The following is a 15,416-nucleotide window of genomic DNA, read 5'->3' on the forward strand; positions in this document are numbered from 1 at the left end:
TTCAAACTTCTTGGCCTTGTAAGTTTCTATTGTGTATTACAGACTGGTTAAATTATTTACATTGTTTGGAATTGTGTATAGTAGTCTTTTTATTATTTGGTTTAAATTATTTTTAGTTAGAACAAAACTACTGATCTCCTCTTCTAGTTTGCAAGTGATTTCTAGCAGAAGAAGTTTTCCACCGACAACATATTGCAGAATTTAAGAATGATCTTCAGGGAAGTCCTCTAAATACCTCCTATTACTTGATGATGCTCTTGCTAGTTTTATTGTTACTGCCTAACACTACGAACATTGAGGACAATGTTCATCTTAAGTGTGGGGGAGTGAGCCTGAGGCTAGGGTATGGGGGCTGAAACCATGCACCCCAACACACATATGCAGGCAATGACATGACCAAAAGAAAAAAAAAAAAGACTTGAACCCCTCAAGTTCATTACTATTTATTTGATGATTTTTTTTTAAGAAGGAATTCAATGAGTTGAGGGAGACTGATGCTTGTTAAGTTTTTATTCTTGTGAATGACCCAATTTGATATATGCATGAGAAAAGGGGAGTTGAATATGCCTTTCAGCATGACTAGCCCTAACTTCCTTCATGTGTATGGAAGCCCTTGATTTCATTGTTAATGGTCAAGAGAGCTAGTGCACATCTGAAGTGCTAATTCTTGAGGTTCAATAATTGCAAAGAAGGACAAAAGCCCAAATTGACTCCGCTATTTTGAGTTGAATAGTAAAACTAGCAGCTCAGAACATGAGTCCTACCTCAAGTAAGTGACCAGTGTGAGATGGAGCATAAGATGCACTCACACCAAAAAAAAAAAAAAAAAAAAAAAAAAAAAAAAAAAAAAAGAGATAGAAAAGTGTGTGAGATGGAGCATAAAATGCACTCACACCGAAAAAAAAAAAAAAAAAAAAAAAAAAAAAAAAAGAAAAGAAAAGGGTGAGATGGAGCATAAGATGCACTCACCCCTAGAATTAAGAAATTGTGGTGATAGCTGAGGTTCAAAGGGGCACTCTAAAGTTGAACTCTCATTGATATTCAGTTACAGATGTGAAACTTAGTGAAATTTGATTATTAACCTTGACAATTAAGGAGCTGATTTATATATGAATTAGGAGTGAAGGGTAGACTATGATGAAATTCATATTCTCCTTTCCTTGGATCTGATACATATCTTAATTGGTAATTTACAAGAATAAGAGTTGAGCACTTACAAAAGTTCCCCGACTATTCAATGCATTTCTATCTTAAAAAGTTCACCAGGTAAATGGTGAGAACAGAAGGGGGGAATGTTAAGTTTATGGCTGATGTCTTTGCTTGAGGACACAAGATCAGATCTTGATTCCAATCTTTTGGAGAAAAGATTGGTAGGAGTTGTATTCACAAGTCATCCAGGTGATTCTTGGGAAAAATCAAGTTCTTAGGAATGACACTGTTGATTCTGCTCCACCTTGCACTGCGCCATTTTCAGTGGGAGCAGATTTTGGTTTCTACTTTGGGCGTGAACACATCCGTTGAGAGATATTATTTCTCTGTATCAGGTATTATCTCTCTCTCCTCCTTTTAGTTCAGATCTGGTTCAGTTTATGGTTTAAAAATGATCATTGAAAATATGATTTTCTAAATAGGGAATTCGATTCCCAGTTGAAGGGAAAGAAAAATTTTTGAAATTCGCCCCCCTTTATTTCGCAATTTTGGGCGTCCATTCGATGGATTTCCTATCCCTTCATCTGCAAGCGTGCAAAACTTACCTGGATCTAAGATTATCAAAGGCTTATACTAAAAGATTGTATCTTTGAGAACTTTTGACATATATAAAATTAATCAAATTGGGGATATAATAAACAGGTAAAGAAATTGATAACAGAATAGTCTACTACACCTGCTTCCCATGTATGTACAATGTTCAAACCAATTAAAATTAAAAGTATATATAACAAAAGCTAAAACATTGATTAAAAATCATACCATCAATACAAACGGTTTTACTGATCAAAAGCAATGCTAGAAATATGTTTTGGTAAAGGCATTAATGGAAATATGTTGCTGGCTTGAAAACTTGTAATCCAACCAAAACTACAAGCTAATTAAGGCTTACCAAGAAAAAGGGGGAAAAAGTCATCATAAAGAATGTAAATTTCTCCTTACATGGTCTCCTATGATTGTAGTAGTTGCTTTGCTCAACAATATTAAAAATACAGAGCTATAGAAGTTATATGAGCAATAAAACATGTGCTCCATACATACTTTAAAGCTATTTATCAATATAAGAAAATTGTAACTTTAAATATCACTTTTAGAGTTACAATATTTGCAACCACTTCTACTAATATCCTCAAGATGATAATGGCTAATTCAGAAAAAACCACCACCAACAGTTCACACTGAACGAATACAAAGGTCATGGCATTTACTTCTTGTATCTTGTTTGTATCTAAACAGATTTGATGCAGTAGCCCTGACTTAGGATTCAATGGTTGTGCCATGGTTGCCTAGAATTGGCAGCCGGTGTTGTCAAAGGGTTGCCCAAAACAGTGGGCTAGGCTATAATGGTTGTAGGGTTCATCTAAATAATCCTTTGTTGAAACAGTGAGTTAGGATCTGGCCATGGTTACCATGTGCATTGTCACTAGTTCTAAGGTGGTGGAGGAAAGAAAATGCTTCAAGTGCTGTTTAGTGGGCTGCTTTGTGGAAGAAGTGGGACATTGTAATAGGGCTGCAAGTCATACACCTGATTTGAAGAATTTAAAAAATTACTAACCCAAGCCCGTCCAAGTTGCACCCCCTAGATTGCCGGCAGGTGATAAGTTGGGAGGTCCAAAAAATGGGGAAACACCTCGGTGATGAGGGTCAAACATCTAGTAGGGGTTCTTTTCCTCTTCATCTTTCCCTTGAGCAGGGAAGCAAACACATCCAAGGTCTCCTCTCAATGGTGTAGGTGTGCTACTAAACTACTGGAGCTTGTGTGCTGGAGTGTCCAATAATGACACTGAAGAGGTGGAAGACAATAGGTTCCTGTGGCTACATTAATATGGTCTTTCCCTCTTCTTATGGAACCTAAAAATTATTAGAACGATGGTAGGGGTTCGACTTGGGCAAGCTCGACTTGGGCTTTTGCAAAACATGAATTCCAAGAAGGCTTTCAAACCCCCACCAACAATGCTTTTAAAATTGAACCGGACAATGAACCAATCGGAGGTCCAATTCCCAAGTCAAGGTTCGACCATTTGAACCGAATGGATGGCCCATTTTGACAAAAATTAAAAAATAAATAAATAAATAAATAACAGACAAATCATTGGACGGTTCAACCACTTGGGTCAGTGGTTTGCTGACCAAATCAACGTTTTTTGGGGAAATAATGGTTCTGGGGTAAAACAGAACCGGTCACTTGACTAGTTCCTAGTTTTTCCAGTTTGATTGTCCAGTTCGGTCCAATTTTGAAAACCATGCCCACCAATTGCCCTAGGTCATACCTAGCTCATAGAAGCCCAAGCCCAATACCAAAAATTAAAAATAAAAGACTATAAAACCTAAATGAAAAGTTAAAATACAAAACATAAGTTCCATGAAGGTTTTCAAGCCCAACCAATTTGCCTAGACTAGACCAAGCTCACATAAGCTGAAAGTGGTGATAGGATTAGCATGAATTAAGCTTGGGTTGGTAAACTTGGGCATTGACTTTAATTGTACTAGGCCTAGATTTAAGGTTTAGGTCATGGGGGCAGGCCTAAACTTGGTTCGATCCCCCCCCCCCAAGTTATAGGTCATATTTGTTTCTGCTTCATAATAACTCATAGAACATAAGAGTAGAATATCATACATAGACAAGAGATAATAGCAGAAAGTACTCACAGATTGTGCTTCTTGATGTGTCAATGGCCAATTGGGGCGATAAGTATGGTTTTGACGCTTTGCCCAAAGCCAAAAACGCTGGAACTACACTGGTATACCAAACTCTTTTGCAACCTCCTCCTGTTGACAGTTATATTAGGTTGGCAACCACCAAATCATCAAGGAAAGACCACAACTCTAACAGAATAAGCTTTTTTTTTTATATCTTCTTTAACAGAATTAGCTTCATATTAACACATTAAATGATAGTCAAAGATGATGATGACAAATAACGTTAACAAGAATGAAAATGATCAGACTAGTGATACTCATATGAACAGACAAGTAGTGAATAAAAGATATATGGCTCCTCAAATTAATGTTCACAGATCAACTCTTTGCAACAAAAATCTGTGATGCAAAAGCATAACTAACAATACATATAGAAGCATTGCTAAATGGGAGAAAGACAACTTGTTGGTAATGTCATGGTTGGTTTGCTCAATTCAACCTCATATTGCCAGTATCTATATGTTCCTATCCACTACCAAAGATACTTGGGATAGAGTTGTTGCTACTTACTCCCAAACTAAGAATACAACTAGAGTGCATCATATTCAAAGAAAAATTGTAGTATGTGTCAAGGGGAGAGATCAGTGCCCATGTGTTTTTTCCCTACAATCACTTTGGGAAGAAATAGAACACTTGAAGGTTTTGTAATGTAAAGGCCCTATAGACAATGAGCAGTACCAGAGGCATACTAAGGAGAATAGAGTATTTGACTTTCTGGTTGATTGAATCATGTGTTTAACTTTACAAGGCAACACATTCTTAGTGCAGATATTGTCGCTCTTTCAGCTACCTACTCCCTACTGCAGGGGAAGGAGAGTAGAAGAGCTACTAATGATGCAACCTCTGGTGACTGAGCACTCAACCTTTATGTCGTCTAAACTCAAGTAAAGCACAAACAAGCACACTGTCAACAAAAAGCCTAAAGATGTGGTGTGTGAGTAATGTAAGAAGCCTAGACATACCAAGGACAGATGTTGGAAATTAAATCCTTATTTGAAACCAATGTTGAAGACAAGGAGGAAAGGTAATGCTCATTTGGCCACTGTTGGCAGTGGCGTTCAGCCCATTTCTGCTTCATCTTCTTCCCTAGACCACTCTGATTTGATGGATAAACTTCGGAGTCTCTTGCTACACCTACAAAAGAGTGGGGGACATCTACATTCACTAGTACTGATTTTTTCTTTGAAAAAGGTAAGGTAAATTTATTAAAATCATAAAAAAAAAGGATATAAAGAGGACCCACACAAGAGCCAAAGCTAGGGATGGGGCCCAATATACATTACAACTCAAGAAGGCTTCTAGAGCTCAGAAGGGCTCCAAACACTGGTTTGGAGACCTTTTATAGATGCAATCCAAGACACCAACTTGCCAAAGGAAATGCAAACATGACTGTCTACATCTTTTGCCTTGTTCTGGAATAATTTGTTGCTTCTTTCCGCCCAGATGGTGTTGATCAAAGCTACAGGAAAAGTTCTCCGTACACTTTTAGCCAACTTGGATAGAACTTTGAGATTCCAACACCATAGCAGATCCAACATTGTACTTGGCATAGCCCAGGATAAACCCACAGAGGTTGAAAAGTGTCTCCATAAACAAACAGAAACAGAATAGTGTAAAAACAAATGGTTACTTTCCTCATCCTATTGACCACATAACACAACGTAACTCTTGAACCTGCATTCCTCTTCTCACCAGGCTCTTCGTGGTTAGGCATCTACCATCCAAGACAGCCGCCCAAACTAAAGCATTTACTTTTGGTGGGGGCTATCGACTTCCAAATAATAGCAGCAGGAAGTTCAGGTCCGTCTCCCTCTAACAAGTTTCTGCAAAGGACCTCACTGAAAATATTCCATCTGCACTCCAGTTGGCTCCAGTTGTCTTCTTCAAGCAAGTTTATGGCCTGATTGAATATCAACTCAAACAGCTCCCTCACTTGATTGATTTCCTAATCCTAAAAATTTCTTCTGAATACGGGACTCCAAATGCTTCCTGATTGTCTGCAAGAAGAAACAATTGGGGGAACATCTCTGCCAATGGCCTTTTAGTACACAACTTGTCCTTCCAAAAGCTTAACCGCTGCCCATTCCCAACTTCAGAGCCAGACCTCTACTCAGCAAGGCATAAATGTCCATGATCTTCTTCCAAAGAGAGAACCCTAAGGAAGTGACATTAGAACTGATTACCCAGTCCCCCTACCAGTGTCATATTTAGCTGCTACCGGTCCCCTCTATCAGACCTCTACTCAACAAGGGATAATGGAGTCCAGATCCATTTACCTAGGAGGGCTTCATTAAATAATTTCAGCTTTCTAATCCCCCAAACCTCCTTTTTCCTTTGGGAACGTACTTGGTCCCAACTGACCAAGTGAATTCTCTTTTCCTCATCCCAACATACCAGTCATTCTAGTGCTAAGACAGGTACTGCACTTGCTTGTTTCTCCTCTAACAACTCTTGAATTGTAGACCCTAGGGCTAAGTGTCCACATGACTGGTATGTCTTCTTCCTTCACCTCATATAGCTCCAAGGAAGAGTAAAATTATAATAGCTAATGGATCTCAAACTCCAATTTCCGGTCTAGGTGAAGCCACACTTACCAACAACCTCACCTTGGACTCTGTCATTAATGTACCTCAGTTACAGAAAAACCTATTATCTATTTGTTCCTTTACAAAATCCCATAATTGTTCTATGACCTTTCCTACTCATTGTATCTTCTAGGGACCTGAACACGGAGGATGATTGGAAGTGGACATGAGGCTGATGGAGTCTATCCTTTTTATCACACATCTTAACAATGATTGTTGTGCCAGATTGAGTCACATCCTAATGAAATTTTGGGTCTTTTAGAATTATGGCATTGTCGTCTTGTCCTATGTCCTTTTGTTCCATGAAACTTTTGTTTCCAAAATTGTTTAATTGTGTCAAACTTGAATTTCCAATGTGAAGTCTATAATTTGTCAAAGCAATATACAACCACATATTCCATGAGTAACAGAAGTAATGTTGCATTTTCTTTGATACTACATACTGATGTTTGGGGCCCATATACTATTCCCTGCATGGATGAATATAAGCATTTCTTGATTATCATTGATGAGTTTTTTTGGCATATGTGGTTGTATTTGATTAAGAGTTGGGATGATGTACAATTTTCAGAATTTTTTGAATATGGGGTTGCTAAAAATGGGGTTGCTCCATACCCCTCAACACAATGGAGTTGCTAAATAGAAGAACAGACATGTGGTTGAGGTGGCGCAAGGACTATTATTCCAAATGCATATTCCCACTCATTTATCGAGAGATGTTGAGATTGCAATGTATCTTATAAATGACTTCCATCAAGAACATCAAATCTTAAGTCTCCTCACTAACTCCTTTTCCCTGATGAATCAATGTTTAATTTTGATTGTATTCGTTGCTTTGTTCATGATATTAATTATTCTAGACATAAGTTTGATCTAAGTCCATCAAGTGTATCTTCCTTGGTTATTCTAATGTTCATAAGGGATAAAAGATGTTTCAGTCCACATTCTAGAATGAGAAACCTCATTTTGAAACGAGATATGTATCTAAGGATGTTACCTTCCTTGAGTCCTTGCCTTTCTTCCAATCATCGCATCCTTCTCTTCAAAGGGGAGAGTATTAGTGAATACCAGACTCCCTTTTGCTTCCTTGTTCCTACTCCAATTTCTACTTGTCCATCTACTTCTCCTACTTGACAGTAGTTTTTTATCAGGCACAGTAAGAAGGTGACCCTTCATGTTGAGTGTCCAACACAATCTAAACGCATCTACTATTGAACCTAATGTCTCAAAATCTGATCTTGTTTGTCCTATGCCATCCGGAAAGGAAAGCGAGAATACATAACCAATTACCCCATTATTATTTCATATGATGCTCTCTCACCCTCCTATTATGTCTATATTTCCATTATTTATTCTATTTCTACTTGTTTTGCTGTGGATGCAATGCATTTACCTTAGTGGAAGGAGGCTATGAACCAGGAGATGGAGGCTCTCATAAACAACCAAGCTTAGGAGATTGTTTACGTTCCCAAGGACAATATTCCTATTGGGTGCAGATGGGTATACACTATTAAACACAAGGTTGATAGTTCAATTGATAGATACAATGCTTGTTTGGTGGCGAAGGGGTATACCCAAACTTATGGCATAGACTAACAGGAGACATTTGCTCCTATGGTTAAGACATTCCATCTAGGTGATTACGTCTCTATCTGCCCACTACTCTTGGCCTCTATGTCAGATGTAAAGAATGTCTTCCTCAATGAGGACCTACAATAATAAGTTTATATACCTCACTAACAGTGAAGGGAAAGTTTGTCATCTAAGGAAGGCTCTATATGGACACAAATAGTCTCCTTGAGTCTGGTTTAATAGATTTAAAAGGGCTATTTTGAAATTTCACAATCTCAAGCTGATCGTACTCTATTCATAGGAAGAGTGAAAGCATGTATCTCTATGTTTATCCTGAACATTGATGATATTTCTTGATAGTGTAGCCGGCCAGAACTAAGAGGAAGAGGAGAGAAGAGAAGAGGAGAAGAAGAGAAGAGAAGAGAGGAAGGAAGAAAGAAGGGTTTTGCAATGTAATAGTGCTGGCGGCGCCAGCCTTTATTTTAATATATATAGGGCGGCAGAAATAACAAGGGAAAAGACCCTTGTGCCCCTGAGTACAATAACAGACATAACAGGAAAAAAACAAAATAAATAAACACTTTAATTAGCCAAATAGGCCCTAACATCAACAACTAAATTATTTTAACATTATTTCAACACTCCCCCTCAAGTTGGAGCATAGATGTCAATCATGCCCAACTTGTCACACAAATCTTTGTGTCGCACATGATAGAGCCCTTTGGTGAAGATATTTGCAAGTTGTTCTTCTGAGTTGACATATGGTGTACACACTTCTCCACTTTCAAGTTTCTCTCTAATAAAATGCTTATCCACTTCAATATGTTTCGCCCTATCATGTAGAACTGGATTAGCAGCAATATTGATGGCAGCCTTATTGTCGCAGTAGAGTGATATAGGATTGCTTACTATGAAACCCAGTTCACCTAACAGATTTCTTATCCACATGATTTCCGCAACCCCATGAGCCATCGCTCTATACTCTGCTTTGGCACTAGATCTAGCCACCACACTTTGTTTTTTGCTTCTCCATCACTCCATGTGACAAGGTTTCCTCCTACAAAGGCACAATACCCACTGGTAGACTTTCGATCATTGAATGCTCCTGCCTAATCTGCATCAATATATACCTCCACTTTTAAGTGACTGTGTTTCTAGAATAACAAACCAGCTCTAGGAAACTTCTTGAGATATCTCAAGATCCTCTCTGCAGCCTCAAAGTGAGTTGTCCTAGGGCTATGCATGAATTGACTAAGGACACCCACTATATAGGCAATATCTGGCTTGGTCATAGAAAAATATAAAAGTCTCCCCACGAGTCTGAAACATATTTACATCTTTCAAAAACTCTCATTGATTGTCTCCCAGATGATGATTAGGTTCAATAGGTGAATCTGATGGTTTTACCCCCAACTTGCCTGTCTCTTCTAGTAGATCTAGTACATACTTCCGTTGGGAAATAAAGATGCCCTTGTGAAAGCGGGCAACTTCAATTCCAAGAAAGTATCGTAAGGGGCCTAGATCCTTCACCTCAAATTTAGTGGCTAAGAATTTTTTCAGTCTTCGGATTTCAGCCTCCCAATCTCCAGTGATCACTATGTCATCCACATACACAATAAGGGTTGCAAACTTACCTTCACCTCTTTTCACAAATAGAGTATGATCTGACTAGCATTGTTTGAACCCCATCTGTTGAACTGCTAAATGAAACTTACTGAACCAAGCCCGAGGTGATTGTTTCAACCCATATAGAGAATTTTTTAACCTGCACACCTTTTGTTCATTGCCTTTGGCACAGAACCCTAGGGGTTGGGTCATGTACACTTCCTCTTCCAAATCACCATTCAAGAAAACATTTTCGATGTCCAATTTGTGAAGATCCCAATCAAGATTTGCTGCCAAGGAAAGAAGAATCCTGATAGAGTTCATCTTTGCTACTATAGCAAACGTCTCTGCATAGTCCACTCCATATACCTGTGTGAAGCCTCTTGCTACCAGTCTAGCCTTGTACTTTTCAACAGTTCCATCGGCATTGTGTTTCACTGTGAACACCCACTTGCACCCAACCGGTTCCTTCCCTTCAAGAAGGTCTACCAACTCCCAAGTGCCATTTTTGTGTAAAGCATCAATTTCTTCCTGCATTGCATCTGTCCATTCAGGTTTTGACAAAGCTTCTGCCACAGTCTTAGGAACATGGACAATATCCACAGAAGAGAGAAATGCACAGTATGAAAGCGAAACATGCTCATAGGACACAAAATTAGAGATAGGATGATTAGTGGTACAAGACCTAACACCCTTCTTCTTAGCAATAGGAATATTAAGATCATTGGTGACAGATGAATCAACATTTAAAGGAGCAAATATATCAATGGGAGCAAGTGTGCCTGGCTGATGAGACGGATCTGCCTCAGGTGAATCTGATGATGTTGGTTGCATAGTATCAGGCTCCACGGCTCTTGAACTCTGCTGGCTCTTATGGCGACGGTGGAAGACCCGAAATGGAAGAGGATCGGGTACAAGAGGTAGTTGAATTTGAGTCGTCGCCTGTTTCTCCTCATCTCTACTCTCCCCCTGAGGAGAAACCATGAAAAAATGTTGATTCTCAAAGAATGAGACATCAATGGAAACATAGTACTTGCGAGCAACGGGGTCATAGCAATGATACCCCTTTTGAGATAAAGGGTAACCAAGAAAGACACAAGGAATAGCCCGAGGATCAAGCTTACTACGAGTAGGGGACAAGTTATGGACAAAACAACGACACCCAAAAACATGCATCGGAATAGTGGATAGTGGGGCTGTAGGGAACAAGAGCTAATGTGGGGCCTTATACTCTAGTAGCCAAAAGGGCATGCGATTGATGATATATGTCGCACACAAGACTGCATCCATCCAGAACTGTTTTGGTACATTCATATGAATCAACAAGCCACGAGCAACTTCGAGAAGGTGACGGTTCTTCCATTCAGCCACACCATTTTGTTGGGGTGTCCTTGCACAAGAGCTTTGCTGAAGTGACCCACTCGAAGCAAAAAACTTCGTCAGATCACTATGGATCCTTCGCATCGTCCGACTGGAAGATATAGATTTCTATTTGGAACTGAGTGAACACCATGCATTGAAAATCTTTCACAATTTGTGGCACTTCATCTCGAGATCTCATAGGGTAAACCCAAGTGTATTTAGAATAATCATCAATCAAGGTAATTAAGTACTTATAGCCAGCCGCAGTAGGTAGACTAACAGGGCCCCAAACAACAGAATAAACAATATGAAATGGAAATTAAAATCTTTTATTTCGTAAAGGTAAAGAACTTCTACAATACACTCAACTGACAAGTTTGACACTGTAACTGACTCACTGACAAGGACTCAAACAACTTTGGAAACATAACTTTTAACGATTCAAAAGAAATATGACCTAAACGACTATGCCATAAATAGGCTCGACTTTCACTAGGCGAACTCGTGGACTCTGTCGCCACTAGACCAGCATTATTCTCCAACACGTAGAGACCATCCACCATGCTTCCTCTACCAATCGTCTTCCCTGAGGTCAAATCCTAAAACACACATGAAGACGGAAAAAAAAATGACTAAATAGTTCAAATAGTGAGTCAGACTACTAAAAGATAGCAAATTAATAGTTAATTTTGGAACGTGCAGTACATTAGGAAGAGTAAGGCCAAGTGGGAGAGGTATGGTGCCCCGGCTAGCTATGGTAGAAAAAGAACCATCAGCTAGTCTTACCTTATCTCTCCCAGAGAGAAAATTATATGTCTAAAACAAATTTGACTTACCGATCATGTGATTTGAGGCTCCGGAGTCAATAGTATGAGATGACACATGGAAAGTTGTGGCATTACCTGATGTAGACGCAAATGAGGTGGAGGGAGTAGAGGCCCAGAATCCATCTGGCGAAGAGTCCTACCATACATTTCCAAATGTTCATGGAAGGAGTTGATAATATCTTCCTTAGGGTCAGAACTAGGATGTCTCTCCAGAGTTACCAAAGGACTAGTCTCTATCGATGCCATATTAGCTGAGTTATACCTTCTTTGATTCTGTTGGCTTGGTTTCTTGCCCTGATCAGGTGCTAACTTCTTACCCAAATCCTGTGCCCACTTAGGTTTTCCATGGAGATCCCAACATGTATCTTTCGTGTGTCGTGTCTTCTAGCAGTGAGTACACCAAAGGTTGTTCTTATCATCTGACTTTTTCTGAGTGTCACCCTTTTTAAAACCACCTCCGACATTTGTATCGTTCCCTGGACAGCTAGGGCAACTGACTCCCTTTCTACACCATTCATCACACTTCTGCTTTCTTCTGACTGCACCAAAGCATACACCTCCAGAACTGATGGCAAGTCTTTACTACCCAAGATCCGCACCCTGATGAACTCATACAACGGATTCAGCCCTAGGAGAAAGAAAACACTCGTTGCTGAGATACAAGTGACTTATAGGCCTTTGCATCTTCATCACATTCTGATAGTGATCAAGTTCTTTCCATATTGATATCAAATCAGAATAGTACATCGAGAGACTCCTCTCCCCCTGCTTGCAAGTAGAGGATTCAACTTGCAGTTGATATATCTTGGCATAGTGTCTCTGCTCTGAATAGGTGAACTTCGCTTGTTCCCATATCTCACAAGCAGTTTCAGCCCGCATAAAAGTCTTCCTCACTTGTGGCAGCATTGAAACCAAGAGCGAAGACATCACCATACTGTACTCTTGGTTCCACCTATTGATGTATCATTCACTCTCCCATTGATGTATCCTATTTTCCCCCTAGCAGTGATGTTGAGTTTTATTCCCCTAGACCACTCAAAGTAATTCAGACCATCAAAGGGAATAACAGTCATGGGAAAGCTCATATCCATTCCCCCACTCACTCCATTGTGGCTCCCTGAAATATCTGAAGTAACAGAATTCTCAGTCGACATGGTCAAGCAGTTAATCAGCCCCAAACACCGGACTTAGGACCCCTCCTTACTCCACAAAACAATGCTCCACTCAGTTCACACCCACACACTTGGGTTTAACAACCAGGCTTAACACAAACAGTACCAAACTCCAAAGAAAACAAAGGTAATATTCGGCAGATTTCAGACCTGTATAGCTTCAACAGTCCCAACCTACCAGAATTCCAGAATGTCAAACAGCCACTAATCAGAAAGAGAGATCCTTCTTACTTATACTCAACTCAAACCATTGAGGAGACAGGTCATCCTTGACCTACAGTTGTCTTAACACATGAGCAGGATCACATAATCCAACAAAACAGGGGTTACACAAGTTCGACAGCATTCAGCCGCCCAGACTCATAGGGTTTTCACTTGGCACATGACCAAGGAGGGTAAAGAAGAGAAAATCAGAGAGCTCTTCCAGTTTTAGCTATTTTTCTAGTCCAGAATCAGATTTCTGTTGCACCCAGGTTCTACTAGTTTGTTCGATCTGTTCTCTGGGTTGATCGATCTGCTGCTCTCTTTAATCAGAATTCCTGCTCTGATACTATCTTGACAGTGTAGCCGGCCAAAACTAAGAGGAAGAGGAGAGAAGAGAAGAGGAGAAGAAGAGAAGAGAAGAGAGGAAGGAAGAAAGAAGGGTTTTGCAATGTAACAATGCTGGCGGCGCCAACCTTTATTTTAATATATACAGGGTGGCATAAATAACAAGGGGAAAAACCCTTGTGCCCCTGAGAAACATTAACAGACATAACAGGAAAAGAAACGAAATAAATAAACACTTTAATTAGCCAAACAGGCCCTAGCATCAGCAACTAAATTATTTTAACATTATTTTAACAATATTATTTCTATTGGGATTGGAGTTGAAATTAAGGATAAAAAAAAATGGATATTAGTGATCCTTGCTTCTGAATTTGAAATTAAGGATCTTGGTGAGATCTTAAATGTTTTCTTGGGAATGAAGTTGCAAGATCAAAGAAAGGAATTTTCAATTCTCAAAGAAACTATAATCTGGAATTACTCCATGAGTTGAGAAATTAAGGCGCAAGCCTACTAAAACCCCAATTGGTCCTAATTACAAGTTGAGTGCTACTATTGGAGATATTCTCCTTGATAGGGGTTTATCAAATATTAGTTGGTCAGCTCCTTTTCCTTTAATTGACTTGACCTGACATATCCCATGCAGTTGGTCTAATAAGCGAATATAAGCATCAGCCAAGGACCTCTCACATGCAAGTTGTCAACAAGATTATTATATGTTTGAAGAAATGTCCTAGTAAAGGGATGTTATATTCCAACCATAGATATTTGAAGGTTGAGGATTATACAAATGCAAATTGGCAAGATCTGTTGATGATAGGAGATCTACCTCCAGCTATTGTACTTTACTATGAGGCAATGTGGTTTCCTGGAGAAGCAAGAAGCAGTCAGTTGTTGCTCATAAGAGTTGCTTTGGTTAAAGACCTTATTGACAGATATGGGAATTCAAATAGATACTCCAATGAGACTTTACAATGAAAATCAAGCAGCTACGAACATTGCTCATAATCTTGTCAAAATGGCCATGCAAAGCATATTGAAGTAAATAGACATTTCATCAAAGAGAAGATAGCCAATTGAAAGATTTGCTACCCTTTGTGAGATCAAGAGACCAACTTGATGATTGTCTCGTGAAGGGAAACCACAAACAAAAGTTTGATAGTAATTTAAGCAAGCTAGGCATGATAGATATCTATGCTTAGCTTGAAGGGGAGTGTTGAATACAATGTATTCTAAGGGATTTTTGTCTTTAACTTCTTTTGTATTGGGTGCCCAAATAAAGGCACCATTGTTAGTTGATATCATATTAGAAATATCATATGTATGGGTATGCAGCCAACACACCACATTTAAACAAATCCTATTATTTACCTCCCATTCTTATAAATAAATTATAGTAACTAATTAAGGATCAGGGTCAAGATGTGGCCCCTACATGTAAACAACATGTGATATAAATGTCAGAGGACCATTAGGTTATGATTAACAAATAGAAATTTGTCATGTGGTCTCTCCAATTTAGCCTCTTCCCGATTTCTCCCTTTATTATTCGTAGTCAAAGAAATTCCAAACATTATAACAAGCAATATTGAGGAACGTGAACAGAATCATGATGGAGAAACTTGTTCACCTGGTCGAGAACAACTTACAATATCCAGTTTAAGCACCCCCCCCCGACAAGCACACACACGTCATTTTTATAAAGATGGAATAGGATTCTCATACAACATAATTCACTCAATTAAATAATTGAGTTTTATTGTTTAAGATAAGGACCATACAAGAGAGGGGTGATGATTTCTAGCCTGGCCAGAATGTGTGTATGCAGGTTAGTGCTG

General features: G+C 39.1%; 1 long non-coding RNA gene across 6 annotated transcripts in view; it reads right to left on the reverse strand.

Annotated features, from left to right (window-relative positions):
- LOC148843851 (uncharacterized) overlaps nt 1-15,416 on the reverse strand; it is a 74,076-nt gene that overhangs the window by 23,704 nt on the left and 34,956 nt on the right. For 3 of the 6 annotated variants that reach the window (XR_016103517.1, XR_016103516.1, XR_016103513.1), the window contains exon 8: nt 3,859-3,978. This is a non-coding gene — a long non-coding RNA (uncharacterized LOC148843851). Of the gene's footprint in view, nt 1-3,858; nt 3,979-14,366; nt 14,447-15,416 lie in introns of all 6 variants that reach the window. The other 3 variants (XR_016103515.1, XR_016103512.1, XR_016103514.1) reach the window with 2 other exon arrangements.

Source organism: Nelumbo lutea, chromosome 8, assembly GCF_056320005.1.
Source record: "Nelumbo lutea isolate HS-2025 chromosome 8, American lotus-T2T, whole genome shotgun sequence".
In the NCBI taxonomy this organism is placed as follows: Eukaryota; Viridiplantae; Streptophyta; class Magnoliopsida; order Proteales; family Nelumbonaceae; genus Nelumbo; species Nelumbo lutea.